Genomic DNA, 20,306 nt, shown 5'->3' with positions numbered 1-20,306 from the left:
GACACACCCAAAGAAGGCAATGGCGACGGGACAACGGAGGATGACCCCTCCAAGAAGCAACCCAAGCGCCGACGTCAACGGCACCGCTCTAAGTCTCGCCAAGGCAAAAGCAGTGATACCGGCACAGGAGATAATAGCACTCCGGACAGTGCCGAAGATAACAACAATCCCCTCCAGCAAGATTTAGAGCAAGAGGATGGAGAAGCCAGCCCTCCCGAGAGAGCGGTAGATGGAGAGGCGGAGAATGATAATTACATGCCTCCCTCCGAAGACGAGGCAAGCCTCGACGATAACGAATTTGTCGTGCCTGAGGATCCCGTCGAACAAGAACGCTTCAAGCGTCGGCTTATAGCCACGGCAAATAGCCTAAAGAAAAAGCAACAGCAGCTTCAAGCTGATCAAGATTTGCTAGCTGACAGATGTACTGAAGTCCTTGCGGCTGAGGAATATAAACTCGAACGTCCCTCCAAGAGTTACCCAAAGCGCAGGTTGCTACCCCGACTGGAGGAGGAAGCACCAAAACCTACATCTCCAGCGTATGACGCGGCTGATCGGCCACCCCGTGGCCACGACAGAGAGGCATTTCAGCCAAAAGCTCAGCCTGCACCCTGACGTCACTCAAATAAAAATGTCAAGGCATGGGGAAATAGGCCAGACCAACGAGACGTATTGGAGGACAAAGCAAAACACGCAAGATCGATCTACGGATCACGAGGGTGCGCCACTATGCGAGACGATAACCGTCACACCGGATACAGTAAAAGTAAATCCGGCCGGGCCAAACATAGCGGACAAGACTCATTTGAGCTGCGTCGCGATATAACCTAGTACAGAGGCGCTGCACACCTCCTATGCTTCACAGACGAACTAATGGATCACCAAATCCTAGAGGGTTTCAACCCCGTAAATATCGAATCATACGACGGCACAACAGATCCTGCGGTATGGATCGAGGACTTCCTCCTGCACATCCACATGGCCCGCGTTGACGATCTACACGCCATCAAATACCTCCCACTCAAACTCAAAGGACCAGCTCGGCATTGGCTCAATAGCCTGCCAGCAGAATCCATTGGCTGTTGGGAAGATCTGGAAGCCGCATTCCTCGACAACTTCCAGGGCACTTATGTGCGACCACCAGATGCCGATGACTTGAGCCACATAATTCAGCAGCCGGAGGAATCGGCCAGGCAATTCTGGACACGGTTCCTGACAAAGAAAAATCAAATTGTCGACTGTCCGGATGCAGTTGCCCTAGCAACTTTTAAGCACAACATCCGTGCCGAGTGGCTCGCCCAGCACCTTGGCCAGGAAAAGCCGAAATCTATGGCAGCCCTCACGACACTCATGCCCCGCTTTTGCGCGGGAGAAGACAGCTGGCTGGCTCGCAGCAATAATATATCAAAGAACCATGGTACTTAGGATACCCAGGATGGCAATGGCAGGTCACGTCGCAACAAACACAAGCGCCGCATCAACATTGATAATACCGAGGATACGACAGTCAATGCCGGATTCAAAGGCTCTAAACACGGTCTGCGGAAAAAGCCATTCAAAAGAAGAACTCCGGGCCCATCCAGTTTGGACCGTACACTCGATCGCTCCTGTCAAATACATGGCACCCCCGACAAGCCAGCCAACAGCACCAACAGGGATTGTTGGGTGGTCAAGCATGCCGGCAATTTAAATGCCGAAAACAAAGATAAGGGGTTGCATAGCAATGACGAGGAGGACCCCCGGCTGCCGAACACCAGAGGACAGAAGAGGTTCCCCCCACAAGTGCGGACGGTGAACATGATATACGCAACCCACATCCCCAAGAGGGAGCAAAAGCATGCGCTAAGGGACGTATATGCGTTGGAGCCAGTCGCCCCAAAGTTTAACACATGGTCCTCTTGTCCGATCATCTTCGAGCGCAGGGACCACTCCACTAGTATCTGCCATGGCGGATTCGCCGCACTGGTCCTAGACCCAATCATTGACGGATTTCACCTCACTCGAGTCCTTATGGACGACGGCAGCAGCCTGAACCTTCTTTATCAGGACATAATGCGCAAAATGGGTATAGACCCCTCAAGGATCAAACCCATAGAAACGACCTTCAATGGCGTCATACCAGGTGTAGAGGCCCATTGCACAGGCTCAGTCACACTGGAAGTGGTCTTCGGATCCCCGGATAACTTCCGAAGCGAGGAGTTAATCTTCGATATAGTCCCGTTCCGCAATGGCTATCATGCACTGCTCGGGCGAACCGCATTTGCGAGATTCAATGCGGTACCGCATTATGCATACCTCAAGCTCAAGATGCCAGGACCTCGGGGGGTCATCACAGTCAATGGAAACACAGAGCGCTCTCTTCGCACGGAGGAGCACACTGCGGCCCTCGCAGCAGAAGCGCAAAGCAACCTCTTAAGGAAATCCACCAATTCAGCTATTAAAGACCTAGACACCTTCAAGCGCGCCCAGAGTAATCGGCAACAAGACCGCATGGCACGTTTCGAGCTCGCATAGCAATGCGGTGTTGGGGATCGTAGTAATTTCAAAAAATTTCCTACGCACACGCAAGATCATGGTGATGCATAGCAACGAGAGGGGAAAGTGTTGTCTACGTACCCTCGTAGACCGAAGCGGAAGCGTTGACGCAACGTAGAGGAAGTAGTCGTACGCCTTCCCGGTTCAACCGATCCAAGCACCGTTACTCCGGCACCTCCGAGTTCTTGGCACATGTTCAGCTCGATGACGCTCCCCGGGCTACGATCCAACAAAGCTTCGGGGAAGAGTTCTACCAGCATGACGGCGTGGTGACGATCTTGATGTTCTACCGTCGCAGGGCTTCGCCTAAGCACCGCTACAATATGACCGAGGTGTAATATCGTGGAGGGGGGCACCGCACACGGCTAAGGAACGATCACGAAGATCAACTTGTGTGTGTTCTAGGGTGCCCCCTTGCCCCCGTATATAAAGGAGCCAAGGGGAGGGGGCGGCCGGGCAAGGAGGGCGCGCCAAGGGGGAGTCCTACTCCCACCGGGAGTAGGACTCCCTTCTTTCCTAGTTGGATAAGGAGAAGGGGAAAGAGGAGGAAGAGGGAAAGGAAAGGGGGGGGGGGCGCCGCCCCCCTTCCCTTGTCCTATTCGGACTAGGAAGGGGAGGGGCGCGCGGCCACCTCTTGCCTCCTTTCCTCTTCTCCCTTAAGGCCCATGTAGGCCCAATAACCCCCCGGGGGGTTCCGGTAACCCCCCCGGTACTCCGGTAAAATCCCGATTTCACCCGGAATGATTCCGATATCCAAATATAGGCTTCCAATATATCGATCTTTATGTCTCGACCATTTCGAGACTCCTCGTCATGTCCATGAACACATCCGGGACTCCGAACAACCTTCGGTACATCAAAATACATAAACTCATAATGAAACTGTCATCGAAACCTTAAGCGTGCGGACCCTATGGTTTGAGAACAATGTAGACATGACCGAGACATGTCTCCGGTCAATAACCAATAGCGGAACCTGGATGCTCATATTGGCTCCTACATATTCTACAAAGATCTTTATCGGTCAGACCGCATAACAACATACGTTGTTCCCTTTGTCATCGGTATGTTACTTGCCCGAGATTCGATCGTCGGTATCTCAATACCTAGTTCAATCTCGTTACCGGCAAGTCTCTTTACTTGTTTCGTAATACATCATCTCACAACTAACTCATTAGTTGCAATGCTTGCAAGGCTTATGTGATGTGCATTACCGAGAGGGCCCAGAGATACCTCTCCGACAATCGGAGTGACAAATCCTAATCTCGAAATACGCCAACCCAACATGTACCTTTGGAGACACCTGTAGAACACCTTTATAATCACCCAGTTATGTTGTGACGTTTGGTAGCACACAAAGTGTTCCTCCGACAAACGGGAGTTGCATAATCTCATAGTCATAGGAACATGTATAAGTCATGAAGAAAGCAATAGCAACATACTAAACGATCGGGTCCTAAGCTAATGGAATGGGTCATGTCAATCAGATCATTCACCCAATGATGTGATCCCGTTAATCAAATAACAAATCTTTGTCCATGGTTAGGAAACATAACCATCTTTGATTAACGAGCTAGTCAAGTAGAGGCATACTAGTGACACTCTGTTTGTCTATGTATTCACACATGTATTATGTTTCCGGTTAATACAATTCTAGCATGAATAATAAACATTTTTCGTGATATAAGGAAATAAATAATAACTTTATTATTGCCTCTAGGGCATATTTCCTTCAGTCTCCCACTTGCACTAGAGTCAATAATCTAGTTCACATCACCATGTGATTTAACAGTAATAATTCACATCTTTATGTGATTAGTTCACATCTTCATGTGACCAACACCCAAAGGGTTTACTAGATTCAGTAATCTAGTTCATATCGCTATGCGATTAACACCCAAAGAGTACTAAGGTGTGATCATGTTTTGCTTGTGAGAGAAGTTTAGTCAACGGGTCTGCCACATTCAGATCCGTATGTATTTTGCAAATTTCTATGTCAACAATGCTCTGCACAGAGCTACTCTAGCTAATTGCTCTCACTTTCAATATGTATCCAGATTGAGACTTAGAGTCATCTGGATTAGTGTCAAAACTTGCATCGACGTAACCCTTTACGACGAACCTTTTTGTCACCTCCATAATCGAGAAACATATCCTTATTCCACTAAGGATAATTTTGACTGTTGTCCAGTGATCTACTCCTAGATCACTATTGTACTACCTTGCCAAAATCAGTGTAGGGTATACAATAGATCTGGTAGATAGCATGGCATACTTTATAGAACCTATGGCTGAGGCATAGGGAATGACTTTCATTCTCTTTCTATCTTCTGTCGTGGTCGGGTTTTGAGTCTTACTCAATTTCACACCTTGTAACACAGACAAGAACTCTTTCTTTGACTGTTCTATTTTGAACTACTTCAAAATCTTGTCAAGGTATGTACTCATTGAAAAAAACTTATCAAGCGTCTTGATCTATCTCTATAGATCTTGATGTTCAATATGTCAGCAGCTTCACCGAGGTCTTTCTTTGGAAAACTCTTATTCAAATATCCCTTTATGTTATCCATAAATTCTATATCATTTCCAATTAGTAATATGTCATCCACATATAATATCAGAAATGCTACAGAGCTCCCACTCACTTTCTTGTAAATACAGGCTTCTCCAAAAGTCTGTATAAAACCAAATGCTTTGATCACACTATCAAAGCGTTTATTCCAACTCCGAGAGGCTTGCACCAGTCCATAAATGGATCGCTGGAGCTTGCACACTTTGTTAGCTCCCTTTGGATTGACAAAACCTTCTGGTTGCATCATATACAACTCTTCTTCCAGAAATCCATTCAGGAATGCAGTTAGGACATCCATCTGCCAAATTTCATAATCATAAAATGTGGCAATTGCTAACATGATTCGGACAGACTTAAGCATCGCTACGGGTGAGAAGGTCTCATCGTAGTAAATCCCTTGAACTTGCCGAAAACCTTTTGCGACAAGTCGAGCTTTGTAGACAGTAATATTACCGTCAGCGTCAGTCTTCTTCTTGAAGATCCATTTATTCTCAATTGCTTGCCGATCATCGGGCAAGTCAACCAAAGTCCATACTTTGTTCTCATACATGGATCCCATCTCAGATTTCATGGCTTCAAACCATTTCGCGGAATCTAGGTTCATCATCGCTTCCTCATAGTTCGCAAGTTCGTCATGGTCTAGTAACATGACTTCCAGAACAGGATTACCGTACCACTCTGGTGCGGATCTCACTCTGGTTTACCTACGAGATTCGGTAGTAACTTGATCTAAAGTTATATGATCATCATCATTAGCTTCCTCTAATTGGTATAGTAGTCACAAGAACAGATTTCTGTGATGAACTACTTTCCAATAAGGGAGCAGGTACATTTACCTCATCAAGTTCTACTTTCCTCCCACTCACTTCTTTCGAGAGAAATTCCTTCTCTAGAAAGGATCCATTCAAAGCAACGAATATCTTGCCTTCGGATCTGTGATAGAAGGTGTACCCAACATTTTCTTTTTGGGTATCCTACGAAGACGCACTTCTCTGATTTGGGTTTGAGCTTATCAGGTTGAAACTTTTTCACATAAGCATTGCAACCTCAAACTTTAAGAAACGACAGCTTAGGTTTCTTGCCAAACCATAGTTCATATGGTGTCGTTTCAACGGATTTAGATGGTGCCCTATTTAACGTGAATGCAGTTGTCTCTAATGCATAATCCCAAAATGATAGTGGTAGATTGGTAAGAGACATCATAGTTCGCACCATATCTAATAAAGTACGGTTATGACATTCGGACACACCATTATGATGTGGTGTTCTAGGTGGCGTGAGTAGTGAAACTATTTCACATTGTTTTTAACTGAAGGCCAAACTCGTAACTCAAATATTTGTCTCCTCGATCAGATCGTAGAAACCTTATTTTCTTGTCACGATGATTTTCCACTTCACTCTAAAATTCTTTGAACTTTTCAAATGTTTCAGACTTATGTTCCATCAAGTAGATATACCCATATCTGCTCAAATCATCTGTGAAGTTCAGAGAATAACGATTCTTGCCGTGAGCCTTAACACTCATCGGACCGCATACATCAGTATGTATTATTTCCAATAAGTCAGTTGCTCGCTCCGGAGAATGGAGTCTTAGTCATCTTGCCCATGAGGCATGGTATGCAAGCATCAAGTGATTCATATTCAAGTGATTCCAAAATCCCATCAGCATGGAGTTTCTTCATGCGCTTTACACCAATATGACATAAACCGCAGTGCTACAAATAAGTTGCACTATCATTATTAACTTTGCATCTTTTGGCTTCAATATTATGAATATGTGTATCACTACAATCGAGATCCAACAAACCATTTTCGTTGGTGTGTATGACCATAGAAGGTTTTATTCATGTAAACAGAACAACAGTTGTTCTCTAACTTAAATGAATAACCGTATTGCAATAAACATGATCAAATCATATTCATGCTCAACGCAAACACCAAATAACACTTATTTAGGTTCAACACTAATCTCGAAAGTACAGGGAGTCTGCGATGGTGATCATATCAATCTTGGAACCACTTCCAACACACATCGTCACTTCACCCTTAACTAGTCTTTGTTTATTCTGCAACTCCCGTTTTGAGTTACTAATCTTAGCAACTGAACTATTATCAAATACTGAGGGGTTGCTATAAACACTAGTAAAGTACACATCAATAACATGTATATCAAATATACTTATGTTCACTTCGCCATCCTTCTTATCCGCCAATCACTTGGGGTAGTTCCGCTTCCAGTGACCAGTCCCTTTGCAGTAGAAGCACTTAGTCTCAGGCTTAGGACCAGACTTGGGCTTCTTCACTTGAGCAGCAACTTGCTTGCTGTTCTTCTTGAAGTTCCCCTTCTTCCCTCTGCCCTTTTCTTGAAACTAGTGGTCTTGTCTACCATCAACACTTGATGTTTTTCTCGATTTCTACCTTTGCCAATTTCCGCATTACGAAGAGCTTGGGAGTCGTTTCCGTTATCCCTTGCATATCATAGTTCATCATGAAGTTCTACTAACTTGGTGATGGTGACTAGAGAATTCTGTTAATCACTATCTTATCTGGAAGATTAACTCCCACTTGATTCAAGCGATTGTAGTACTCAGACAATCTGAGCACATGCTCACTAGTTGAGCGATTCTCCTCCATCTTTTAGCTATAGAACTTGTTGGAGACTTCATATCTCTCAACTCGGGTATTTGCTTGAAATATTAACTTCAACTCCTGGAACATCTCATATGCTCCATGATGTTCAGAACGTCTTTGAAGTCCCGATTCTAAGCCATTAAGCATGGTGCACTAAACTATCAAGTAGTCATCATATTGAGCTAGCCAAACGTTCATAACGTCTGCATCTGCTCCTGCAATAGGTCCGTCACCTAGCGGTGCATCAAGGACATAATTCTTCTGTGCAGCAATGAGGATAAACCTCAGATCACGGATCCAATCCGCATCATTGCTACTAACATCTTTCAACACAATTTTCTCTAGGAACATATCAAAATAAACACAGGGAAGCAACAACGCGAGCTATTGATCTACAACGTAATTTGCAAAATACTACCAGGACTAAGTTTCATGATAAATTTAAGTTCAATTAATCATATTACTTAAGAACTCCCACTTAGATAGACATCCCTCTAATCCTCTAAGTGATTACGTGATCCAAATCAACTAAACCATGTCCGATCATCACATGAGATGGAGTAGTTTCGTTAGTGAACATCGTTATGTTGATCATATCTGCTATATGATTCACGCTCGACCTTTCGGTCTCCGTGTTCCGAGGCCATATATGTATATGCTTGGCTCGTCAAGTATAACCTGAGTATTCTGCGTGTGCAACTGTTTTGCACCCGTTGTATTTGAACGTAGAGCCTATCACACCCGATCATCACGTGGTGTCTCAGCACGAAGAACTTCCGCAACGGTGCATACTCAGGGAGAACACTTCTTGATAATTAGTGAGAGATCATCTTATAATGCTACCGTCAATCAAAGCAAGATAAGATGCATAAAAGATAAACATCACATGCAATCAATATAAGTGATATGATATGGCCACCATCATCTTGTGCTTGTGATCTCCATCTTGGAAGCACCGTCAAGATCACCATCGTCACTGGCGCGACACCTTGATCTCCATCATAGCATCGTTGTCGTCTCACCAATCTTATGCCTCCACGACTATCGCTACCGCTTAGTGATAAAGTAAAGCATTACAGCGCGATTGCATTGCATACAATAAAGCGACAACCATATGGCTCCTGCCAGTTGCCGATAACTCGGTTACAAAACATGATCATCTCATACAATAAAATTTAGCATCATGTCTTGACCATGTCACATCACAACATGCCCTGCAAAAACAAGTTAGACGTCCTCTACTTTGTTGTTGCAAGTTTTACATGGCTGCTACGGGCTTAAGCAAGAACCAATCTTACCTACGCATCAAAACCCAACGATAGTTTGTCAAGTTGGTGCTGTTTTAACCTTCGCAAGGACCGGGCGTAGCCACACTCGGTTCAACTAAAGTTGGAGAAACTGTCACCCGCTAGCCACCTTTGTGCAAAGCACGTCGGGAGAACCGGTCTCGCGTAAGCGTACGCGTAATGTCGGTCCGGGCCGCTTCGTCCAACAATACCGCCGAACCAAAGTATGACATGCTGGTAAGCAGTATGACTTATATCGCCCACAACTCACTTGTGTTCTACTCGTGCATATAACATCAACATATAAAACCTAGGCTCGGATGCCACTGTTGGGGAACGTAGTAATTTCAAAAAAATTCCTACGCAAACGCAAGATCATGCTGATGCATAGCAACGAGAGGGGAGAGTGTTGTCTATGTACCCTCGTAGACCGAAGCGTAAGCGTTGACGCAACATAGAGGAAGTAGTCGTACGTCTTCCCGGTTCAACCGATCCAAGCACCGTTACTCCGGCACCTCCGAGTTCTTGGCACACGTTCAGCTCGATGATGCTCCCCGGGCTACGATCCAGCAAAGCTTCGGGGAAGAGTTCCGTTAGCACGACGGCGTGGTGACGATCTAGACGTTCTACCGTCGCAGGGATTCGCCTAAGCACCGCTAAAATATGACCGAGGTGTAATATCGTGGAGGGGGGCACCGCACACGGCTAAGGAACGATCACGAAGATCAACTTGTGTGTGTTCTAGGGTGCCCCCTTGCCCCCGTATATATCGGAGCCAAGGGGAGGGGGCGGCCGGCCAAGGAGGGCGCGCCAAGGGGGAGTCCTACTCCCACCGGGAGTAGGACTCCCTTCTTTCCTAGTTGGATAAGGAGAAGGGGAAAGAGGAGGAAGAGGGAAAGGAAAGGGGGGGGGGCGCCGCCCCCCTTCCCTTGTCCTATTCGGACTAGGAAGGGGAGGGGCGCGCGGCCACCTCTTGCCTCCTTTCCTCTTCTCCCTTAAGACCCATGTAGGCCCAATAACCCCCCGGGGGGTTCCGGTAACCCCCCCGGTACTCCGGTAAAATCCCGATTTCACCCGGAACGATTCCGATATCCAAATATAGGCTTCCAATATATCGATCTTTATGTCTCGACCATTTCGAGACTCCTCGTCATGTCCATGATCACATCCGGGACTCCGAACAACCTTCGGTACATCAAAATACATAAACTCATAATGAAACTGTCATCGAAACCTTAAGCGTGCGGACCCTACGGTTCGAGAACAATGTAGACATGACCGAGACATGTCTCCGGTCAATAACCAATAGCGGAACCTGGATGCTCATATTGGCTCCTACATATTCTACGAAGATCTTTATCGGTCAGACCGCATAACAACATACGTTGTTCCCTTTGTCATCGGTATGTTACTTGCCCGAGATTCGATCGTCGATATCTCAATACCTAGTTCAATCTCGTTACCGGCAAGTCTCTTTACTCGTTCCGTAATACATCATCTCACAACTAACTCATTAGTTGCAATGCTTGCAAGGCTTATGTGATGTGCATTACCGAGAGGGCCCAGAGATACCTCTCTGACAATCGGAGTGACAAATCCTAATCTCGAAATACGCCAACCCAACATGTACCTTTGGAGACACCTGTAGAGCACCTTTATAATCACCCAGTTACGTTGTGACGTTTGGTAGCACACAAAGTGTTCCTCCAGCAAACGGGAGTTGCATAATCTCATAGTCATAGGAACATGTATAAGTCATGAATAAAGCAATAGCAACATACTAAACGATCGGGTGCTAAGCTAATGGAATGGGTCATGTCAATCAGATCATTCACCTAATGATGTGATCCCGTTAATCAAATAACAACTCTTTGTCCATGGTTAGGAAACATAACCATCTTTGATTAACGAGCAAGTCAAGTAGAGGCATACTAGTGACACTCTGTTTGTCTATGTATTCACACATGTATTATGTTTCCGGTTAATACAATTCTAGCATGAATAATAAACATTTATCATGATATAAGGAAATAAATAATAACTTTATTATTGCCTCTAGGGCATATTTCCTTCATGCGGCCCCTGCCCCAGTCCCAGCCAAACGGCGAAGTCTGTGCCACGCGTACATAATTACGCATTGAAAATACCATGGGCACATGTGGGGAGGGGGCATGACTACGGCACACATTGAAAATATATATGTTCATTCATGACATTCAGCACCCGTACACTCTGGTACAGCCAATACGCCAGGGGCTTAAGCATACCCCATAATACGGCATGAGAAGTCCGAACACTTTCGACAGCGCGACACCTCGAACTTATAGCATCATATGCATCAGCTCCGAATCATGTCTTGGGTCAATAATTGGGTTTGCCCGGCTCCCATGTTTTGGTACCTTACGTTCCACTATATCAGCTAAGGTAGCACTGGGAGAACTACTGCGATTGTGCCCTAGTTCATCTGGGCTAAGCACCTCAGTAGAGAAAGCTAAAACTGACTGTCATGATAAGGCGAGAGTTGGTCGCTGTTCGAGAGGTCTCGAGTCCCTAAAGACTAATGCCGCTTAGAGCGAGGAGTCGGCTTTGTCCGGCTTAAGGCGTGTATAGCGCCCCGAATTCGGCCTTCCGAATACTAGGGGCTTCGCAAAAATTTAAAATTGTAGACTTCTATGGCTAAGTGAGAGTGATAAAGAATTATAGTCCGATTGCCTTGTTCGTTGTGCTGAGCACCTCCCTCGAAGGACCCAACAATGGGCAAAAGAGTGCTCAGATTTATCCCGAACACCCCAGCACTCGTGGCATGGGGGCAGAAGCCGACGACTGGCCATCTCTCAGATTTGATAAAAAGCCGCACAGAAGGTAATATATTTAATTCAAACAAGCATTGCATAGCGCATATGAACAAGTTTTCATAATACATGATCACACGAGCAAGTTCATTCAAAAATTACATCCTTCGCACACTCGTCCGCCACAAGACGAGCACCCTTCAGGACACCCTCATAATACATCTCGGGGTGGCGATGCTCCTTGCCCTGCGGCGGCCCCTCCTTCACCAGCTTCTCGACGTCCATCTTGGCCCAGTGCACCTTTGCAAGGGCAAAAGCCCGGCGGGTACCTTCGATACAGACGGACCGCTTGATGACTTCCAGCCGTGGGCAGGCATCCACAAGCCGCCTCACCAGGCCGAAGTAGCTGTTGGGAAGGGAGTCACCAGGCCACATCCAGACTATAAAGCCCTTCGTGGCCTGTTCGGCCGCCTTGTGCAGCTCGACCAGTTGCTTCAGCTGGTCGCTCATAGGCATCGGGTGTTCGGTCCTAGTATAGTGAGACCAGAACAACTTCTCCGTTGAGCTTCCCTCCTCGGCCTGGTAATACTTCGCGGCATCCGACACGTTGCGGGGCAAATCTACGAATGCTCCTGGAGAGCTCCGGACTCGGGTAAGTAACAAGTAATTTACTTTCACATGCTTGCTTTGAATATTGAATGCCTTACCTGCCGCTATCTTCCTCATCGCCTCAATTTCCTGGAGGCCTTTTGGGCTTCAAACTTGGCATGCTTTGTGCTCTCGAGGGCTGCAGCAAGCTCGGACTCTCGCGTCTTCGAGTCAAGCTCCAAAGCCTTGTGCTTCTTCACGAGAGCCTGGAGCTCTTGCTGCACCTCGCCCACCCGTGCCTCTTGTTTTTCCCACTCGGTGCGCTCCTCGGCCGCTTTGTTTTCGGCCTCGGACAGTGCTTGCTTCAGGGTCGCCACTTCGGTTGTGGCCCCTGGCACATTCATGATGATCCTGTCATTTCGCAACCACATTTTCTTTTTTATATAGACAAGGTATTACTTACCTTTGTTCTCCTCGAGCTGCCTCTTGGCAAGGCCGAGCTCTTTCTCGGACCGCTCAAGGTCCTGCTTTAGTGCGGTGACCTCCGCAGTCAGCGCGACAGATGTCAGCAGCGAAGCATGCATACGCATACAGACATACTTATATTAAACTCCTGGAGATATTATTTGATCCTCTATTCGGCTTTTCTTTCTGAACACCAAACAGAGCATCAGGGGCTACTGTCTATGCGGTAATATTTTCCTATATTTTAAATACTTACCTTAAAGCCTGTTAGAAGGCTGGCACAGGCTTCAGTCAGTCCGCTCTTGGCGGACTGAACCTTCTTGATCACCGCACTCATAATAGTGTGGTGCTCTTCATTGATGGAAGCGCCGCGAAGCGCTCCCAGCATTTGTCCGGTGCCTTTGGATGGACAGAGGTCACCGGCACGGGCGGCTTGCCCCTCTTGGAAGAGGGCCGCCTGCCCGAGTCTGGAACCATTGGAGGTTCCGGCGCAGTTTCCGGCTGAGGGCCGAACTTGGAACCCCCAAGAGCCTCCGGGACTATCTCCCCCCGGCTCAGTGCCCCTTGAGACAATACCTCGACATTGTCCCTAGGGCAAGGGGAGGAGGCGGTTGGAAGTGTATCACTGTTCATGTCCGACGAGTCCAAGGAACCGTCCGACGAAGATACGTTGATACGGGCTCGGGGCGGACTGCATAATCTTATTCGATGTTAGGAGAAGCAGTGCAACAAAGGTATGCTATGAGTTACTGTGGTATCCAAATACTTACGACTTCGCTAGGGGCTTGGCCCTGAGCAGCCACTCGTCTTCACCGACGGCGGCGGTGGTGCAGTAGTCCGGAAGGAGAGTCCTTCCCTTCTTGGACCCTTAGGCCTCCCCGGTTGGGGCGGCCTTCCTTTTCTTGTCTCCCCCGGCCGGAGGGGGGGAGTCTTTATCTTCCTCCTCCTCGTTTTTAGGAGAGGAGTGCGTCTCGGAGTTATCGGATGATGAGTCCGATACCACCTGGCGTCGGGAACTCTTTCGGGTTCCCTTGGCCTTCTTCTTGGTCTTCTCCGGCACCTCATAAGGTGCCGGAGTCCGCATCTCCGTCAGGAGAGCGTCCACAGGGTCTTCGGGTAGAGGGGCTGGACAGTTGATCTGCTCCGATGTCTCCTCCTAGTCCTGTCAAAGGCATAGGGAGCTCAGACCCCTCACATGGTTAAGCTATGGGAAATAAATACCCTACCAGATGTACATAACTTACCGGATTCGCAGCGCGCTTCGCGCTTAGCCCGCGGTCCTCGGTAAGAGAAGGAGGGACCTCGGTGCCCTTGAACAGCACCTTCCGGACGTCCTTATGCATCGTGTCAAAGAGCTCGCGCAGAGTCTGGTGCTGGGCCGGGTCGAACTCCCATAAGGTGAAATCCCGTTGTTGAGACGGGAGGATCCGGCGAAAGAGCATGACCTGGACTATGTTGACAAGCTTAAGTTTCTTGCTTGTCATGTTTCGGATACACTACTGGAGTCCGTCTAGCTCCACCGATGAGCCCCAGGACAGGCCCTTCTCCTTCCAGGAAGTGAGCCGCATGGGGATTCTGGATCGAAACTCGGGGGCCGCCACCCAGTTGGCGTCGCGCGGCTCAGTGATGTAGAACCACCCCGATTGCCACCCCTTTATGGTCTCCATGAAGGAGCCCTCGAGCCATGTAACGTTGGTGATTTTGCCCACCATGGCTCCGCCGCATTCCGCTTGTTGGTCGCCCACCACCTTCGGCTTGATATTGAAGGTCTTCAGCCACATGTCAAAGTGGGGCCAGATGTGGAGGAAAGCCTCGCACACGACGATGAACGCCGAGATGTTGAGGATGAAATTCGAGGCCAGATCATGAAAGTCTAGCCCATAATAGAACATGAGGCCTCAGACGAATGGATGGAGGGGAAACCCCAGTCCGCGGACGAAGTGGGGGAGGAAAACCACCCTTTCGTGAGGTTCCGGGGTAGGGACGACCTGCCCCGCGGCTAAGTATCCGGCTCCACGTAGCTTTTTGATGTGTCCCTCCGTGACGGAGGAGGCCATCCACTTGCCTCCCGCTCCGGACATGTTTGGAGAGAGTTGAGGGGAAGGATGTGGACTTGGGCGTTGGAGCTCGAGTGCACGAGAATGGATGAGCAAGGAGGAAGAAGGCGTGGGTAGAAAAAGGTGAAACCTTATCCCTTTATAAGGGTGGACGAAACTATGCGCCCCACCATCCTGGTAAAACTCTCTTGTCCCCCAAGCACCGTAATTGGTGGCACGGTTGGGTTACCCACGCCCGTATTGATGGGAATCCCGTAATAAGGGGAACACGATCTCTGCTTTGACAAGACGTGTCAAGAAACCGCCTCGTGTTATGTGCGGGGCTGGTTAAAAAAACGGTTCGAATAATTACCGGGCCATGGTGTGATGTCATGCTGCCAAAATGTGTTAGCAGATTAGATTTGTGGAAATTATATTCTCTCTGCGGTGGTATGTGGAACTTATTTTGCAGGGTCAGACACTAACCTTGTATTCAAACTCTTCTGTGGTGTATTCGGAGGAGGAACCAGCCTTGCAATGCCGAAGACAACACTGCGAGCCGGACTCATCGTCATTGAAGCCTGGTTCAGGGGCTACTGAGGGAGTCCTGGATTAGGGGGTCTCCGGACAACTGGACTATATCCTTTGGCCAGACTGTTGGACTATGAAGATACGAGATTGAAGACTTCGTCCCGTGTCCGGATGGGACTCTACTTGGCGTGGAAGGCAAGCTAGGCAATACGGATATGCATACCTCCTCCTTTGTAACCGACCTTGTGTAACCCTAGCCTCCTCCGGTGTCTATATAAACCGGAGGGTTTTAGTCTGTAGGACAACAGACAATCATACCATAGGCTAGCTTCTAGGGTTTAGCCTCTCTGATCTCGTGGTAGATCAACTCTTGTACTACTCATATTATCAAGAATAAATCAAGCAGGACGTAGGGTTTTACCTCCATCAAGAGGGCCTGAACCTGGGTAAAACATCGTTTCCCCTGCCTCCTGTTACCATCCGCCTTAGAAGCATAGTTCGGGACCCCCTACCCGAGATCCGCCGGTTTTGACACCGACAGCCTCCCTCGTCCGTTGCATGCCCGGCAGAAGATGCACCCTCGGCCACACGTCGGTTCATGAGCGGGTCTGTATTGGTACTGTAATAACAGGAGTTAGTGGTCACTTTACCTAAATTTAATTAGCTTTAATAGAAATTTGTACTTAAAACAAGCAATGCATTCGCTCGTTCTATCAGTGCCACAGGATCAACATGCACAACAATTAGAATTATTATTCTCAGGACGCACATGATCAGCACATTTGTCGCACTTTCACAAAGATAATACTACCAAGTTTGAATTGTTTGTTATGGTTGTTGTCCTCTGCACCATCATGTCGTGTTTCCCATCTTGCAAGATTCAGAACCAACAAATAAGATCCAAATAATAAGTACAACAAAGATGCCTACACATCTCATTGATTCCCAGCTTGCAAGATTCAGAACCAACTAATAAGATCCAAATAATAAGTACAACAAAGATGCCTACACATCTCATTGATTCCCAGCTTGCAAGATTCAGAACCAACAAATAAGATTCAAATATTAAGTACAAGAAAGATGCCTACACATCTCACTAATTCCCAGCTTGCAAGATTCAGAACCAACTCATTAGAGCCTTTTTATAAAGTGAATATTGGGATTAAATCCATCTTGGCTAGCCATGTCATACAATCGAAGAACTTGGCGAATGCTCTTGACTGTCACAACATCTGTAGTTGAGTATTCCTGTTTGCACAACATGTTTGCACATCACAAACAATGAGATAGGAGAGCATGATTTTGCTTTAATAGCGGCCTCCTTGAACTCAACCTCCAGCTCTACTTGGATGAGGTCTGCCTGGAGTTCCATGATTCAATTCATGTGCCTTTTTCTGCAGTTCACCTGAAATGAAGCAAAGATTGCATCATTCAGCTAGCAAGAAGTACTTGCTCTTGTGAGCTGGTAGGTTCTTCTTTAGTAGTTGCACTAAAATTGAGGAACATTAAGGTTGGCTGTCCGGCTCATGTAAGGTGCAACTATAATTTTCTTATCCTTTTGTGCAGTTCCACTAAAATAAAGTGTCATTGTGGTGACAGTGACGGCTCCATCTCGCAAAGGCTAATAAAATGTTACACGAGATTACCAGCAGAACTTGACGGAGATTTTGGAAACTCCAATCACCATTTTGTCCAGTTCCACCAAAATTGAGAGATGTTGCCCATGTGACATTTTAGTTGAACTGCACAAGACACTCATTCCAAAAAAGTGTTTTGTGCAGTTCACCAAAAGGTCACAATAGCAATAAGGTGAAATGGATATCCATATTTGCACAAAAAGATAGAAAGTAAACAGTTGCTGGTCAATAAGAATATACGAAACATATACAAAATGAAAAGAAGTATCTTAATTATGTTCATGGCAATCACGCAAGGACAGTTGAAATTTTAAAACGTCAGCAATGCTTCATGTTACCAGAAGCATTACGATCAACAATGAGATTCCTCAAATATGGGATTACTTTAATGGTGGCATTGCTTGTTTACTAGACACAGTAAATCAACAGCAGCTAAAGAGTTGGTTTAAGGGCATGGGACTGTGGGGACACCAGGACACTCAGCAGCGTAAAGGAGCAACTTACTTATCATACTGGGGAAAACAACAGGAGTGCCATTGTACTATGTGAGGGCAGCAAATCTAATCCCGGAGACCTTTTACTATGTGAGGGCAGCAAATCTAATCCTGGAGACCTTTTACTATGTGAGGGCAGCAAATCTAATCCTGGAGACCTTTTACTATGTGAGGGCAGCAAATCTAATCCTGAGACCATTTACTATGTGAGGGCAGCAAATCTAATTCTGGAGACCTTTTACTATGTGATGGCAGCAAATCTAATCCTGGACATACTCTGTTAACTTGTCCACCAGCCGCCACTTTCTATCCTTTTTTCAACCAATAATAGATCTTTTCCTTATCCACTTTGTATTGTGTTTTCCCATTATTTCCCTTTTCAACCAAGATTCTGGTTGGGTATCCGGCCTCTACTAATTTCACCATATTATTTCCTCTTTGAATCAAGGCCTAGATTCAGGCTACAACTTTCCCCCTTTCTTCGTTGTTTGAACAAAGCCCTAGATTCGAATGCATGAAGTAGCTTTACCTTTAATAATACTAAAAATTTAGGTGGCTTTGGAAGAGCTGATGGGAGTAGAAAAATATGCACATGCAGACAGGTGGGGAGCTGGGTCAGTAGAGCAAGGCCGCTTTCGAAGAACTTATACCTAAGGGTCGCCGGGATGTCGGCGGCGGCAGGTCGGATCTGCGGACAATACGGCAGGGAGGAAGAAGGGTCGGAGGACCTCCCGAGCCGGCCATATGTCGGAGAGAACAGCACGGGTAGAGGATCAGGCCCCTCCGGCAGCTGTGGGTTTCCTGCCTCGGCGGCGATGACCGCATGAACGATGCACCTTTTAGTCCTCTACACACACTGGCCGAAGGGATCTGGCCAGATCTATGACCAGCAGTGAGCAGAGAGAAAATGTCGCTACCGCTATCTTGTTTATATCTGGAGAGGATGAGAGAATGAAGAGAGCAACCCTAGTAAAGCAAGCGCTCAGGCCCCTGCGTCCATATATAGTGGAGTGATTATCTTTTTTCTCTCCACAACAAGCGTTTCAATTTGTGTACGTGGCAATAAAGAAAAGAAACTCTCTATTTAAGGTGACTACTATACGACTCCTACTTACTACTAGTAGTAGTACTACAGTATTGTTCACTTGTGCTCCCCGCCCCTCCATTCATTGAACAACCCCACGGGTGAATAAACATACAGTAAGTACCGTATTTATATAGAATGAACAAGCTCAAACTATTTTCGCGTAGTTAAAAGTTGAGGGCGGGGCTTTTCCCGGGCAGTACGCGCGGCAGTTTTCGGGTAGGGCCAGAAGACTATTTTAATTTTTTTAAAACTTCGAGACGGCCACATAGCATGGAGCCGACCCCAACGATTTTAAGCTTACAGGCACGGTACACGCTATCCTAGACTACTATACACATGAAACTGCCACACGAGCGTCCGGGCTGTGCTTGGCTCTTCGCCTCTTCGGGAAGTCGAACATTGATGGAATACTACTGCACTGGAGGAGTACTACAGTACGCTTCTGGCCATCTGACACCGATTGAACTGCTGCATGTCCATCACGTGCAGGAGGGAGAGCATGTAGCGAAAGCTTCTCCTAGTCTTGCCAGCCACCACGCTCATGGGCGAGGGAGGGACGCTCCTGCCTGTGCGTGTATGACAGGTGGGCCCTACAGGTGTGTGGCCAACCTGTCATACAGCCAAAGGCAGGTGCAGTTAAGTCCGCGAGGGAGAGGATAATCAAACTTCTCGTTGATGTACGAGTTGACGCGACACATCAAAGCACCACACTCGATATATTTCAATAATTTGCGTCTGTGACTCCCAGATGCAGAGGCCGGGGGTCATCATCCTCCTTTTCGAGAAAAAACAGACGCGTGTGTGAGAGGATGAGTGCGTGCGTGCACCTCTTCTCTTCCTGTATAACGTACTACTAAACTCAGAGTACAAGTTTTTGTGGGTGGCATGATGGTGCGTGCGAGAAGTCCCAAGAGATAGGTTTAATGCATTAATTGCAATGCATGCATGCATAAAGTACATGCATTGGTCAATTTTCTCTTAATACTTGCATGCAATGATTTAATGCACCTTGGAATCTGAACATGTGTTGGGGAACAACCAAATTGAGCCTTATAAAATGGAAAAACTAAAATTTTGAGATAAGCCTTATAAAACCGGAAAGGAGGGAGTAGAAAAAGAAGTACTCCATCCGGGAATAGTGCCGCACTTCGAAACTAGAACCGTCAATAAATTTTGAGCTTGCGTCTCGTCACATTCCAAATTACTCCATGCTATATTGAATTGCAAACCTGTTCACACTGATGACAACCTAAACGGTTTCCCACTTAGGAGCGTATTAGTACTCGGTTATAAATACTAGTATGCCAAGATGACTGCACATTCCTCCTCAACTCCTCATCCACAAAAACAAACAAGTCATTCAGCATCCTTCCCTTGCGTCTGCCATGGCCAGCGTGAGTTCTGGGTCGAGAGATTGCCACCAGGGAGAGGCGAGCATGGAAGCGGAAGCACGAGAGATGTCCCGCCTCGCTGCGAGAGCAGCCGACATGTCCCACCGCGTGGAAGTAGCAGCATAGAGGTCCCGCCGCGCCGCTAAAGCAGCACGGAGGTCCCGCCGCGCCGTCGATGTAGCAGACTGGTCCGGCCGTGCCGCGGAAGCAGCAGAGATGTCCCGCCGCGCCGCGACGGCCTGGGAAAATTTCTCGTGGGCAGGC

The sequence above is a fragment of the Triticum urartu genome, chromosome 7 (assembly GCF_003073215.2).
Source record: "Triticum urartu cultivar G1812 chromosome 7, Tu2.1, whole genome shotgun sequence".
Classification (NCBI taxonomy): domain Eukaryota; kingdom Viridiplantae; phylum Streptophyta; class Magnoliopsida; order Poales; family Poaceae; genus Triticum; species Triticum urartu.
This window is presented reverse-complemented; position numbering follows the sequence as displayed.